This window comes from Macrobrachium rosenbergii, chromosome 55 (assembly GCF_040412425.1).
Source record: "Macrobrachium rosenbergii isolate ZJJX-2024 chromosome 55, ASM4041242v1, whole genome shotgun sequence".
In the NCBI taxonomy this organism is placed as follows: Eukaryota; Metazoa; Arthropoda; class Malacostraca; order Decapoda; family Palaemonidae; genus Macrobrachium; species Macrobrachium rosenbergii.
The window spans coordinates 84,287,736-84,302,662 of NC_089795.1; the positions used below are offsets into that span (position 1 = coordinate 84,287,736).

Consider the following 14,927-nt stretch of genomic DNA (forward strand, 5'->3'; position numbering starts at 1 on the left):
CAAGTATTGCATTGGGTATAATGTCTAAACCTTCACAACCGCTAAAAACTAAATTCTGACACAAGACACGTACAAAGGCTCTCCATTTTTGTGAGGCATCAGACCAGAATCTGTACTTGTTGTTGCAACAGAACATTACCCTTACGTTCAACGTATCTTTTAGGTACAAGATAAAACTGGCCTCTCTTATCAGCGTCCCTCCTGCATCATAGGGCAAAAGTCGTTTGCTGTTACTTCTGGTAGCTTATGGTTGGCGATGCCATTGTTCACGATAGTGGAATGTTCAATTTGTACAAGGTTTTATGATAAGAATGTTCCTTTTGCGCCAATATTTGTATCTCTCTCTCTCTCTCTCTCTCTCTCTCTCTCTCTCTCTCTCTCTCTCTCTCTCTCTCTCTCTCATTTTTGAGAACGGAATTTCTTAGCTGTCCAATGATTTAATCATCAATAAAGAGAATGTGCTTTTTATGACGCAAGTATCGCCATGGTCAAGATGATCATCAACATTGTTGTCACTGATGAATCATGCGAAGGCAAAAACAAACCAGTACCGTAAATTTACACTTATTTAAAGCAGTAAATTCACACTTATTTAAACCAATAAATTTACACTTATTTAAACCAATAAATTTACACTTACTTAAAGCAACAGCAGAGCCTTTCGTAGAAAATAAAACAGGATTTTAAATCTTCTATGCCCATCCGTGCGCTAATTGCAAATCGGTCCATTAAGCCTGCGCAATCTCGAAAGAGGGCGCATTGCGCAACGGCGCATTTGAGCCTCAGAATCTGCAGAGGGAGAGAGGGTGAGAAACCTCACAGCATGGCGACAAAGAAAGAGGATCCATTGAAACCAAACCTCACACAGCAGCTGTGTCGGCCAAAGCGCGTGCATTTTTTTTTTTTTATTTAGAGGATACATGAGGGTAGATTTTTATTAAGGTTCTTTCTTAATTTAAAGAAGGTTAGACGGAGAATTAAGAGGAACTTTTTTTTTTAGAAAGTTCTTGAAAGGGGTGCACGTTTTATTTTGTGACTTTTGAAGGACCTCAATTTTGCAGAATTTTTTTTTTACATGATTTGAAAATGCCACGTTTAATCTAAATGGGAGAGTTGGAGTTTCTCTCTCTCTCTCTCTCTCTCTCTCTCTCTCTCTCTCAAGAGAGCGACTCAGGAGTACATGCAAACATTTTTTCTTAATGTGTAGGTTTAACACACTTAGCACTCTGTGTATCATGCATTTTTGTTGTCCCTTTATTGCATGTGCTTGCGAGAGAGAGAGAGAGAGAGAGAGAGAGAGAGAGAGAGAGAGAAAATAATATTCTTTTATGATAAAACCGATCGCTGGCTTGTCCAGGACAGTGGATATTTTCTGTCCTGTTGTTATCCGGGATATCAGATGTCGATATGCTGGTAGGGTCAGGGGCCGATATGAACCGTCGGGTTTGCAGAGGGAGGGATTGATATGACAGTTCACGCCCACCTCCTCACCTCCCCCCCACTTCTTATCTTCCCCCTCCTCCTCCTCCTCTTCTTCCAGTGCGTCCTTGGGGATTATGTTGCAGAAGACGTGACCCCTTTTTTTACCGTTCCTCCTCCTCCTCCTCCTGTTCTCTCTCTCTCTCCCTCCTTGCCTGCAGTTGTTTCTCTCCGCCTTGTATAGGCCTATAGTTATTTCTCTCCTCTTTCGCTCTCCGCCCTGTATTGACCGACAGTTCCCTCCCTCCTCCTCCCTCTTCTTCGTCGTCTTCTTCGTCTTCGTCCTCTCTCCTCTCTCTCTCTCTCTCTCTCTCTCTCTCTCTCTCTCTCTCTCTCTCTCTCTATACCCCGTCCTGTATAGGTCTACAATTGTTTCTTTTTCTCCTCTCTCTCTCCGCCCTATATTGACCGACAGTTGTTCCTCCTCCCCTCCCTCCTCCTCCTCCTCCTCCCTCCTCCCCCTTCTTCCCCTTCTTTTCTCCTCCTCCCTCTCTCTCTCTCTCTCTCTCTCTCTCTCTCTCTCTCTCTCTCTCTCTCTCTCTCTCACCAATCCCTGTATAGGCCGACAGTTGTTGCGTCGGCTGTATCAAAGAATCATTTTGCCATTGCTGAAATGATGTAGGAGCGTTGTTTGGCTAACTTAACTTGGCAGTTTCCTTCCCATGTATAGATGAATTGATACTGCAGTTCAGTTTTGAAATTTTATGAATGTCCTTGGTGAAAGTTTCAGGAATAAAAACTGGATAATCGGGCTTTTGCCAAGGACAAAGTTTTATTTATCCCTAATGTTAATTCTGGATTATTTTCTACGATTTTAATATTTCATAACTTAATTTTTTTTCTACAATGTTTATCTTTTGTAGGAACAAAAACATTTTCAAACATGTTTATCTGTGAAAGTTTTACCTACAATTTTTTTCTTTACAGTGAACTTTTTGTCAGGTTTATTAATATTATGTGGATTTTTTGTCAGATTCCTTCGTCTTTTACATGTGTTTTCCTGGAAATTCTTGAGTCCTGTACGTAAATTATCTTGATCAGTAGCCAAACAAACAAGTGACGGTCGGTGGATTATATGGGTTGCAACTTTCACTTGCGGTTAAGCGCGCGAGTTTATCGAAATTACTTTTGCTGAATTATTTAGGATTATCTCTTGCCAACTTCACGCATACCTTTGGCGATATGTTGCCCAAGGGTTTCTGCAACATTTGCTGGCGCATTTACAGTATATCTTACAAAATACTGTGCAATTTAATGTTATATGTCCTGGTTATGCAAATGTTAACTATTTTATTATAGGGAGACATGTCAGATGAAGAAAGTCTGGTTAGCTAAACTTCTGACTTTGAAAGCAGATGGTTTCAGAAATGTTTATTGAATGTAACGAATCAAGAGGAGAAAAGGTATATTTTAAAAAAAGTGAAAAAGAAGAAGGAGAATATTGTAATAACATGAATAACGCCAGTGTAGACTGTAAAGGCTAAAGAAGGAATAAAATAAAGTAAAATGTGTATATTAAAGTAAATTCCAATATTTACTGACGTTAACTTGCATTTACTAGATGTGGTGCAAGCATACACATTCAGGAGTTTCCCTCGCCATAAACATAAATGCGACCACACTTTTTATATAGTGAACGCAATGTAGCCTCACAAGAAAAACTGTGTAAGTAGGAGTGTTGGGTGTTTATTATCTCGGGGGAGATCTCTCACGCTGGACTGAATCCTCCTGGTGCGTGGAATGTTAGTTCGAGACACTGACTGGCAGAGCCACGGTCATGACTGGCGTCTTTCTCGTTACTTGTTACTTGGGGGAAATATCCATGTCACTGTTAGTGTGTTCATGTCTATTTTTTTTCTCTTACTAAGGGAAAGGCCCATTTCACTGTTACCTTTGTTACGATTTATTATTCGTCGAGTACGTGTTGGAGCGTTGGTTTTGTATTTTGATATAACTTTGGTTTCTCCCACTAAAGTATAGTTTTTCCCCCTCCTTAAGAGCTAGACTCTCTAAGAGAGCAAGGAGATTCTGATATACACTGTTGGGTTATATTTTGCCACAAGTTACGTTTACTTAATGTTAGTCCATTTGTTCTTGTGATAGCTGTAACATGGATATTCATTATAGCTTTGTGAATGTGCGATACTCAAAACGGGGTTGGCCCTAGGGTTTATTATTTTTTTCAAAGGTAAGGCTATAAGTGAAGTCAAGTATGCTTTTAGACACTGAACAGAGAGGCATTAGAACCTTAAAGTTCTGCTAATGCGGTGTCTCGTAGATCTAACTCAAAGCCCGGTAAGCAGGAACATCTTATTTATTTTTTTTATTGTTTCTTCTAAATTACTCTACACATTCCATATCGTTCTCCGCCTTAAACCTGTATTTCTTCATTTTCTTCTTTTTCTCAAAAGTATTCTAGTTATGTATATAAAATTTTATGTTAGCACCGTATCCAACTTCACCGTTCCCCCTGATCCACCTCTACAGCCTATTTCCTTCTCATAAAAAAATTCCTACCAAATTCTTCGAGGCATCCATTCTCTCCATTTAGTCTCTCCGCATTCTTCTTTACTCCCTCGACTTTCTTCGCCATTGTCTATATAAAATTCCCTCCCTTTCGCCCGCGGATTCTTGGCGAAATTTCTGGCAAGAGTCGGGTCATCACCGTCATCGGTTAGAAAGCGCGTCGCGCCCAGCGCCCTCGGGATAAAACCGGAGAGGAGAAAGAAAGGCCCCAGCAGGATTTCACCTCTCGGGGACCTGGCGCGGCTACGTGAACGCAGAAGGAATGTTGCCAAAACGTTCCTCGTGATTTTGTTCGTCATATCTAGTGTTTTAGTGTATTACTTTGTAGAATTGTCTTGCTTCTGTGTTTAGTTGTAATGATACACATTTTCTTATTTTCTTCTTAAATGATACACATTTTCTTCTTATTTTCTTCTTAAATGATACACATTTTCCTCTTATTTTCTTATTGAATCGGAGCATTTTGTTACGTGGAAGCCAGGGCAAATTAATAAGCTTTTTGCCAACCTTCGTTTACGTGCGCATATTCTGTCATCATAAAATATTGTTTTCCACCTTTTACCTGTTATCAGTTTGTCTCCCTTCATAAGTTATTTTCATATAGCACCGTTATTTTACATAAAAAATCAACAAGTTTAGAAAAAGTTCACGTATCTGAATCGATTTCGTCATTTCTTTTAAACAAAGAACAAGTTGAGATAAAATCACTTGACTCTGAAAAATTATTTTTATTGCTTCCTTCAAACCCTTTACTTATTTGCCATGATGTATTCGACTTTTTATTTATTATCTGACATTAATTTATATATATGAATTTCTCTGATGTTTTTCGCCCTTCACGAATGTGTGTACAGTTCCCCAGTCTGGATACATTCACAGTACATTCCAGTCACATTCCATTCCATTCAGTACAACTCTCTCTCTCTCTCTCTCTCTCTCTCTCTCTCTCTCTCTCTCTCTCTCAGGGGAGGGCGCTGCTGAAGGAGTGAAAGTGGTCAAAGACAAACCACTTCAGTGCGGTCAAACCCTCGGTTCAAACCCGCAGGAACGTATGTATGGTAGTTGGGGAGGGTTGGGGACACGACTTAGAGTTCCGTAGTCATTATTGTAATTCCGGCTTTGAAATATTTATGTAAGAATAGAGGAGTTATTTTTTTTTTTGTGATTGCGAAGTAAACAAGCTTGTTTGTTCCTTCGTGGTTATAGGTAGATTACTCGTATTATCATGTTTGTGGACTTGTTTTGATATTCCCAGACAGCAGTGTTTAGAAGCTGTGGCGTTTGTGAAGTTTTTTTTTTTTTTCCTTTCAAGAGATGTTATTTGATGTTTCGGGGGTTTTAATCTCTCTCTCTCTCTCTCTCTCTCTCTCTCTCTCTCTCTCTCTCTCTCTCTCTCTCTCTCTCTCTCAGGACTTAGATTTCGAATAACACAAATGGAATTCGTCTTCTCCTATCCTACATTTAAAACGCATGATACATTTTCAAGATACGCCCCGTCGGGGGTAGTGCTGTCAGTGCATCTCACGTGGTGCTGTTGTGTGGCCGCAAGGCTCTTTACCTTCACCCCATGCAAACCTCTTTCATTCTTTTTACGGTACCCCCGTTCATATTCGGGGTTTTCTTCCATCCACTCTCCACCCTCTCTCTAACAATTGTTTCCGTAGCTCAATCCATGCAGTTTTCCTCCTGTTACACCTTGCAGACGTTCTTTGTGTCAATTTCCCTTTCAGCTCTGAATGACCTCATACGTCCCAACGCTAGGGCTTTCGCCTAATTTCTGTATTCCAGTTTCATTTTTTTTTTTTTGTACTAATACTGCAGTATCTTGCGGGAACCCCGAGGTTCTCCTGCGGGAGGCATGCGGCTTTTTCCAAAGGGGCATCAGAAGTTCCGAGTTTCACTTGGGTCAGGAGGTGAAGGTTCGGATAGCTATGTTCTGCTGGCTGTACGTACTTACAAGTGCCTTCGGGGAGGTGAGGGCTATTAGACGTCCTCATACGAGAGAGAATTTCTTAAAAGCTCGGTGCAGGAAGATAAACGTTAATCCTGAATTGCTTGCAGACATCAGTACCAGAAATGTTTAAAGCTTTGCTCAAAGAGAAAAATGTCGACCTTAAACTGCTTGCATTTCAGAAGTGTGAATAAAGCTGAGAGAGAGAGAGAGAGAGAGAGAGAGAGAGAGAGAGAGGAGAGAGAGAGAGAGAGAGCTTTAAACGTCTGTTCAAACTCCAGACGGAAAAGGAAAAGCTATAAGTTAAGACGAATTCAAAATTTTATTTTGTGTCAGCGTCCGAATGACTGGAATGATATCGTTTAAGATGAATTGCCACTGAGCATACTTTAGTATAGGCTTATTTGTGGAAAATTTTTAGACCTGATTTCTTGTGGTAAATGTTTTTGGAATATGTATAGATCCACACAGCCTTGAAAATGAGTATTTAGTATGACCATGGATCTTGTGACGCCAGTTTATAGTAATAAATCAACTAGTCTTTTCTCAGTTATGCAGTATAGTTTTAAGAAAACTTGATAAGCCACTTTTATTTTTTAACGATTTTCATATCATACTTCATAGTTATTATTTTCTACCATGGAGGTGTTACGGTGGCTTACCTACACTGCCCTAAAATGGAAAAAACTGCAGTATCTGCAAAATTTTCGAAATTGATGCCGCCTATTGGACTCGTGAAACACTTAATACACAAGTTACTCTAGTTTCAATGATTCTTTAGTGGTTTATTTAGGGGGCCCCATTTGCAGTATCTGCGAAATCACCAGTAAGGCATGGGAAAACTGCAGTATCTACCATTTTTCACAGTTTTGTATTTTTGCAGATACTTCAGTCTTCCATTTTAGGGCAGTACGGATGTAGTGGCTTCGTCTCAAAGAATACCCCCACTTATTGCTTGGACTTGTGTTCTTATTTTGTGAAAAAGAAGAAAAAATGGTTAAGAAATGATGGGAATATTACTTACTGTTTTGCCCAAACCATTAACTGCAAAAGGTGCAATTTTTCTTTGTTTCCTTTCATTTTGCATAATCACATAGTGTCGTCGTAAATAATGTTTGAAAATGCTTCTTCGAATATTATATCAAAAACATCAATTTCTTTAACGGAACTGCGTAGGTGAAAGCGGACGTTTTGCTGAATATTTCGTGCGATTATTTCCAATACAAAAAATCAAGATCTCGCACAAAAGTACGTGTGCCTGTGCATGTGTGTGCGCGCGCGCATGCATTCTCTAGTGTCCGTGTTATGCTTTGTAATATACATGACGTCATGCAAGAATTTAGGTCCGCATTTTTTGTCGAAATGTGATTCACTCTTGTATAATGGACTTCCTTAACGGAATCCATTGTGTTTCTGCTTGGTGTAGAATGCCCTGGAACAGAAGAAACGAAAAGAAAGAGTGGGAGCGAGACCAAGAGAATATCGAAATGGAAAGGGTTGAGACAGGGGGAGGGCGGGGTGGGGTGTTGAAACTGAGGGAAATTGACCCCCACCCTCGCTGCCTTCTCTCTGTTCCCCAACCTTGAACTAATAGAACTTCCTCTCTCGTTTGTTCCTGTTGGTCTTGCTTTCATTGTGGAGGTTTCTATGCAGGTGATGGGCATTTGTCTTTGCTAATTCGTTTAGAGGTGTAGTTCCGGACATTGAGTGACGTACGTAAATTATTCTTGATGAAGAGTGTTTGTTATGGTTGACGTAAATTATTCTTGATGAAGAGATAATTTAAATGGGATTTTTTTGTGGCTAGAAAGAACGATATTTATCACAGGTAGATGGAAAATCGATTTTCTTATATTGTTTCCTTTCCTTATTTCACTAATCCGCCCATTACTTGAAAAGGCTGATCTGCTACAATAGCAGAGACGTGTCTCAAAATATTTAATGGTAATCGTAAATGCTTTGAAATAACGCTAACAGCTAGAGCTTTGAAACGTCAGTGTTAATTAAAAGCCTTGAAATGGTGATAGTTATGGCAATACAAATGTTATAATAGAGTTATTTTCTCCAGCACTATTTCCTTTTGAATTCCTTTTCGTGCTTGATATATTTTTTTACGACTCGTAATTTTTTTTTTTATCTGTTCACCTCGTCTCAATTTCTTACTTGAAAATTTTGCAAGAGCTTAGGTCAAGGTCACAGCATCGCCAGTGTGTAATAGACATTTTTGTTTCCCTTTCCCTTCAGGTCTGTGAAACTGGTCGCTTTAATTAATGTTTTCCTGGTGCCGTTCTTCACGTGCGCTCAGTATCAAAGGTCAAAACTACTTGATCAGATATATTTTTAATCGCCTGTTTTAATTACTGAAATAAGATTTTGAACAAGGTCACTTCCGGTGGGAAAGAATAAAACCAGTTTCTCCAGTTTACAGGACGAGTAAGAGATGGATTTTGGTGTAGAGGGAAAGTAGTGAATGAGGAAATTGAAGGGAATGAAGAGAATCATTTTTTTTTTATTATAGAAAGGCTTATCGTTTAAGCTCATATAAGTTCATGACTGGTAATACTGAGGAATCAGAGGCACGTGGCCTCCTGTTACTCATTCATATTCTGAAATGGAAATGTTAAACGGCACTGGAGCGATTGTAGTTCATCTCACGGATCCGCAGTTCAGAGAGGCCACGCAATTGATTGTTATGCGGCCGTAGGGTCGTCGCATATTAGATGCCCTTCCTGAAATGAAGTCAGGGCACGTGAATGTAAAATTGAACCCCTCCTCGCTTTCTAAAGAGTCCTCGCGTCCAGAGGAATTTCCAAGGCAAAATCACTGACGTCACCGTAGAATGCGCGAAGTTTGGAATGTCCGTGAGTGACCTCAATGTGAACGGAATGTTTACGGATATAATTTGTAATGGTTAAGGTTAACTTACCCAAATTAATTAAGCTTGGACATGCTGCAGGGTTAATATTAATAGCATTAACACCAACAGTGAGTTTATTCTGAACGCTAAGCCATCCGGAACGTGCGATCTCTGAGTAACGATCAGTTGTGCATCTAAGAAAATCTACTGCACAGAATCTGTCACAACATTTGGCCATAAACCGTGAACTCTTCTGGTTCAATTTTTTTTAATACTTTTACAATGGCTGTGAATTTTGGGGGCCGTTGTTTTTTATGAAGTAATAAGCTATTAAAATTAAACACACCGTGTATGCATGCATTTTTGTTTGTATAACAACGCTAACCTTCGGGTAATAAACTCTACACGTAGACTTGCCGTCGTCTAATCCGGGCCAGCCTCTCTCTCACCACTTTCCTAAGGTCGGGACTTGCCGTCTCGACCCTCTCTTACGTTTTTGCCAATTTTGTCAGTATGTGTTTACTGATTTTCAGTGAACTGTCTTTGCATTTTAGGTTTCTCGTCCTGTTTGCATTACTCATTTCCTTGCTATGTATAATCCTCCTTAGGATTGTATTTTCAACTATGATACCTAATTAACTAATGTGCAACACCTGTAATAATAATAATAATAATAATAATAATAATAATCAAACCTCTGTGATAGCTGGACGTCAAAACATATAGATAAAATATGACAGTTTGAGTCATTTTATTCTTCTTTCTTACGATGTATGAGTCATTGGAGTTGAGAGTAAGTGAAAGGAATTATATATGCCATAATTCATTTCAAATAAGAATTTTTTCATAGTTGTGTTTTGTTTTTTCTTGGTAACGATTAGAAGGGAGGAATATAAATTTATAATATTTTTTTTTCTTGAAGTGTGCAGTTTCACTTTCTTTTTCTGGGATTGTTTAATAAACATCATTTTCAAATGATAGCTTCAGTTTTAAACTATAAATTATAGCGACCTTTCAGAAGTAGCTCAGTTGAATTGACTCAGTGTTTTCAGTTAAAATCTTTCTGGTAATTTTATATATATATATAAAATATATATATATATATATATATATATATAGGTATATATATATATATATATATATACATATATATATACAGTATATATATATATATATTATATATATATATATATATATATATATATTGTATGGGGAATTGTAATAATAGTATAGTTCTGTCTTCAACAACTGTGAAGCAAAGCCGAGAATCCTAACAATAGCAACCTATTTCTTCATTTCTATTTTTACACTTACACATGTATCTCATCAATTGACGTAGGGTCAATGTACGATCTAGATATAACAAATGCATCCTCCCTTTGATGAGAGCGTGTAGCCCACTTTCACTCCTATTTTAGTTATGTCTCATGTGTTACTCGTTGTTGAACACACCTGAAGTTACACCTGCGTTGTATCCGGGTTTTATGAACGCGTGGTACATTTGTCAGTTCGTAGTAGTGTGGTAGCTTGAGATTACAGATGGGATTATGTAAGATTCGGGTTCTGGTAGGCGGCAATCTTTTACGTATGGATAATCAGGCTAATGACTGCTCGTGGTGTTCATCCTCCATTCAGCGCTTTAAGTTGAATGTGGCAGTGACTTGTGTTTTCTATGGAGAATGTCCCCTGAAAGGGGAAACAGCGTAACTTCTCTACACATACAAACAAACACACACACACATATATGAGTATGTGTGTGTTTGTGTAATGTGTGAGTACGTCTCTCTCTCTCTCTCTCTCTCTCTCTCTCTCTCTCTCTCTCTCTCTCTCTCTCTCTCAAATTTGAATGCTACAAGTCGTGGACCCTAGATTTCAGATCCTTGAGCTGCAACTACCAGAGAATACAGTAATGCCTTTAGTAGAGTGGTGATAACAGATGCTGCAAAGTAAACAAAGAATGTGGGGAAAACAGTCATTGTTTGAATGAATATGGAGATATCAAAAGTGTGGGCCTCAAATTGACCCGCGGTTCGCGAAGGTTTTCAGTAATATATACGTCATTCATTTATAACTTGCAGGTTTGCCCTTCCTACTGTTTTGAATAATTGACTATTTATAATTATTATTTTTTTCATTTTTAATTTCAGCCGCATTATTGCTGTTATAATTACTCTCGTTCTCACACGGTTATCAAAAAAAAGTGTTAGCATTTTATTTGTATGGCTTTACATTCTGGGCAAATGCACTAACCACACGATGTAATTATTATATCAAGATTTGACATTTTAAATAGTTATAAATGTTTGTGTGCATATTTTAGATAAGTACATTATATTTAGGATAGGTATTGCATTTTTGGTCCAGATACTCTGTGGTGTTGTGATTCCTTTTGATAATACTGCTTGCGATTTAGCAATATTCATCATTCACCGCAGTAGGTAGTCCTTCTAAAATCAGATTAATAATAATAAAAGATATTAATTGTTAATTGCTTAAACAAGTTTAATGAAGGATTTTTGCATTTCAAACTTTTTTAACACAAAGTGGAAATGCCCTAAGATCGCATTTTTACATCAGTTTCACAAGACCTTATGTCCTTTTTTTATTGATTAAATTCTGTATTTCTCAAGATGAAATTTGTTGTTCTTGGTGAACATATTGTACTAAAGAAAAGGAAATACGACGCAGTTGCTCAATAGCACTAGCTAACCCTAAACCCTCTCGGCTGTCCAAATAATGTCCTCTTTTTTTCTTCTTCTTTGTAGTCATTTGCTAATGGCGTTGTTCGTGCATTTGAGCTTAGTTCGTTTACTTTTGGATAACGCTGTATTTCATGCTAGTCGCTTTTGTTGTAGAGGAGCAAAGTCTGATTGCTGTTCTTTATAGCATAAGTGGTACCTCTTTTATTTAATTTGTTCTATGGTAATTTTACCTCAAAAGTATTTTACCTATTTTGGGTGGTATTTGTTACTCTACCGTAGCCAGATATCATTGTATAACTTTCATGGTTTCAAGGAACGTCCGATTGTTACGTGTAAATGCTACATAACCGACAGATTTACTACCCTTACGCGTTGAAAGATGTAGACGTAATATTCCTCCATTCTTGTTTTTCCCTCAATAACCACCAGTAATGACCTCGAGAGGTTCCGGCAGCCGCACCTTCAGTGACCACCTGTTGCTTACCTGTCCCTCAACTTGACGAAGAAAGAAATGTCGACAGCTTCTACACGACTTTCTCCTTTCTTTGTTGCGATCACCTGCTAACGTCGACCGAAGGCTGTGCTTGCTGCCTGATGCTCCGGGGGGAATATTAACGAAATTGCGACATAGGCGTTCCGCTGGGTAATCCGCTGAGCTCCCAGTGTTTCTTATTTAACGAGAGAGAGAGGGATTAAAATCGTTTAGTCCTTGAGTTACTGAGTGACCGCTTGCCAGCGTTTGATAATGCTTCTTGGTCATGCAAACACGCAAGATGATGTTTACAGATGAATCCATCTTGCATTCGTTTACTCTAATACTTACTCATGTCAAGCATGTAAGGCACTCGGTACAGAGGCACTTTGACTGAAAGCTGTTAGTATTATCACGAAGCGTAATACAGCATGCCATTTGCTTTTATTATTTTGCAGAGATTCTGGAGTAAATGATGTGATGAAACATATTGCTTTTTACCCAAATTTAGATACAGATAGCAATAATTTAATAATATTTACAATGAATTATTGTCAAACAACAGGGAAGGAAACAGTACAGAATTTTAGCTTGCATTATGAACCAGAAGTATTTTACTGAGAGAGAGAGAGAGAGATACGCAGTTGTTTCAATGAGGGCTGCCATTCGTTGTTAATGAATAATTCTGAATCTTAATGGAATGCTGGAGTCCAATGCTTATGCATATTGCCAGTCGTACATGAAAAACCTTTCGAATTAAATTGTTTTAATACAGCTAATAATTATTATTATTATTATTATTATTATTATTATTATTATTATTATTATTATTATTATTATTGTTATTATTATTATTATACGAGATTTTCCTTTAGAGATAACAAGCAGGTTATCCTCCCTAGGATGTGTGCTCGCTCACACACACAATAACATTTAAGTGTGTGTATGTATAAATGTGTGTGTGTAATTAAATCACGCACATTTTCTAGAACTAGAAGAAGCATATTGCCGACACATTAGAAAAATCAGAAATAGCTAAAGAATAATATAAATGTTTTGCCTCTCTCTCTCTCTTCTCTCTCTCTCTCTCTCTCTCTCTCTCTCTCTCTCTCTCTCTCTCTCTCGTTGCCTTTCTTTTACGGGTTGCTGAGGTCTTGAAAGTACATTCCTCAGTCTTTCGAAATCCCCCTCATCAGTAATCGCGAAAGTGGTGATTGATAGAGCAGTTTCACTTGTCCGTCAATCACGATCAATCATGCTGGACTCGGAGGCCACAATACTTGCTCTCGGAGATTGTGATCCAAACTTGCGACATTCATTTCACTGCTGAGGTGAATTGCAGTGCCCCCAGTGTTCTCATTTCGTTAAGTGACCTTCGTCCTTCAAACCCATCCACTTACTGTAGATTAAGCTGTGTTCTTTCAGCACTGGATCTTGGCCAGGGTGCAGACCGTGGCATGGGACATGAAGAACGATCACTGAATGACTCAAGATGAAGAGAAATGATATACGACTTCATAGGCCTGCTGGCAATTTCTGTAACAGGCCCAGAATGATAATGATGATGACAGAAAATTCTTTTGGTAATCCTTTCGTGTTTCAGACCATTATTTTCTTCCCTAATGTAAACAAATCTTTTTCTGTCCATGATAGCATTGTTGTATTTTTAAAGGTTGTATTAAAGGAGAGGCATCTGAGTAATTGCTGGAAAGAATCAGCGGGGCTATAAGACTTGTTATTTATTCCTTTTTTAATCACTAAATCCTTGTCCATGTCATAGCCTCATAAATACAGAATTTCTGGCATTCCCCTTAGGTACCAGACGAATGTTATGATTCTGTTGATTCTGTTAGTCGATCATCTCTGCCATATTCCCCGGAGCGGCGTAGTTCATCCATGTAATTAACCTACTTACTGCAATGAGCAGTTTTGAATTCAGTGAGCGCAGAAAAATAAAGGCAGTCACCAGGGGTGAGTTAAGCAGGACTTAATTTAAGGAAAACCTTTCCACGTTGCAGTACCGGCTTAGAAATTTGTTACATTCGTAAATTGCCCGAATATTGACAAATATATATGTAATTAAAAATAGAATCGAAATCGATCACTTCATCTACTTTCAATCACCATCATCATCATCATCACCATCCCTTATCCGTGTTTATTTTTAGAGGCCCTTATTCTATCCATCAAGGGCCCCTTTTCATATGTTAGTTAAATATAGTTTATATTTATCTTGAATGACTTGTCTTTCTATGTCATAAGTATTTTTGAAGAAAAATATCCCATCATTTCTTCTTGAATATCTCCTAATTATCTATCTCTGTATGCAGTTGTGTCCTAGAGAAACAGCGGGATAGTTTTATCTTGAAATATATTTGGTTGTGCCGTTGTTGTGCCCAGGGGTCAAATTCCTGCGATCTCACTAATTGCTGAAAGGTGAGAATGGAGGCAGCTTTCAAGACGCTAGGATCTCACGAGTTGAAAGTCGACGTCATCCGCAAAGCGTCGTGAGATCTACAGGTGATTCGGGTGAGACGAAAATACCTGTGAGATAGGAATCAAGGTGGTTCTCAGATGTTGGATCTCTTGATCCCGTGGTGGCATCAGATGTCAAGGATCTGAGAGAGAGAGAGAGAGAGAATTTCATGCATTTACGCTAGTTAAACAAGTGATTCGAAAAGTTTGTTGGGGTTGAATTTAGTTGGCACTTTTTCTTCTTCTTCTTTTTCTTAATTAGAAAGTGATTTCTTCACCAGTTTTATTGTCGTTTCTGGTAAGGCTTTCGCACGAGGAAATAACCTTAGATAAAAGTGAAGATCCTGAAATGGAGAGCCAGTCTTTGCAAAAGCCATGATAGATTTTCTGTTGTCAGATTTTTTTTATTCCAAGTTCAAGACAGAGGTGTTTCAAGGTTTATGTTTAACGTGTTGTTGGTGATGG

General features: G+C 38.3%; 1 protein-coding gene across 5 annotated transcripts in view; it reads left to right on the forward strand.

Annotated features, from left to right (window-relative positions):
* Positions 1-14,927, forward strand: part of LOC136835542 (flagellar attachment zone protein 1-like) — a 406,052-nt gene that overhangs the window by 344,149 nt on the left and 46,976 nt on the right. The window lies entirely within an intron of this gene.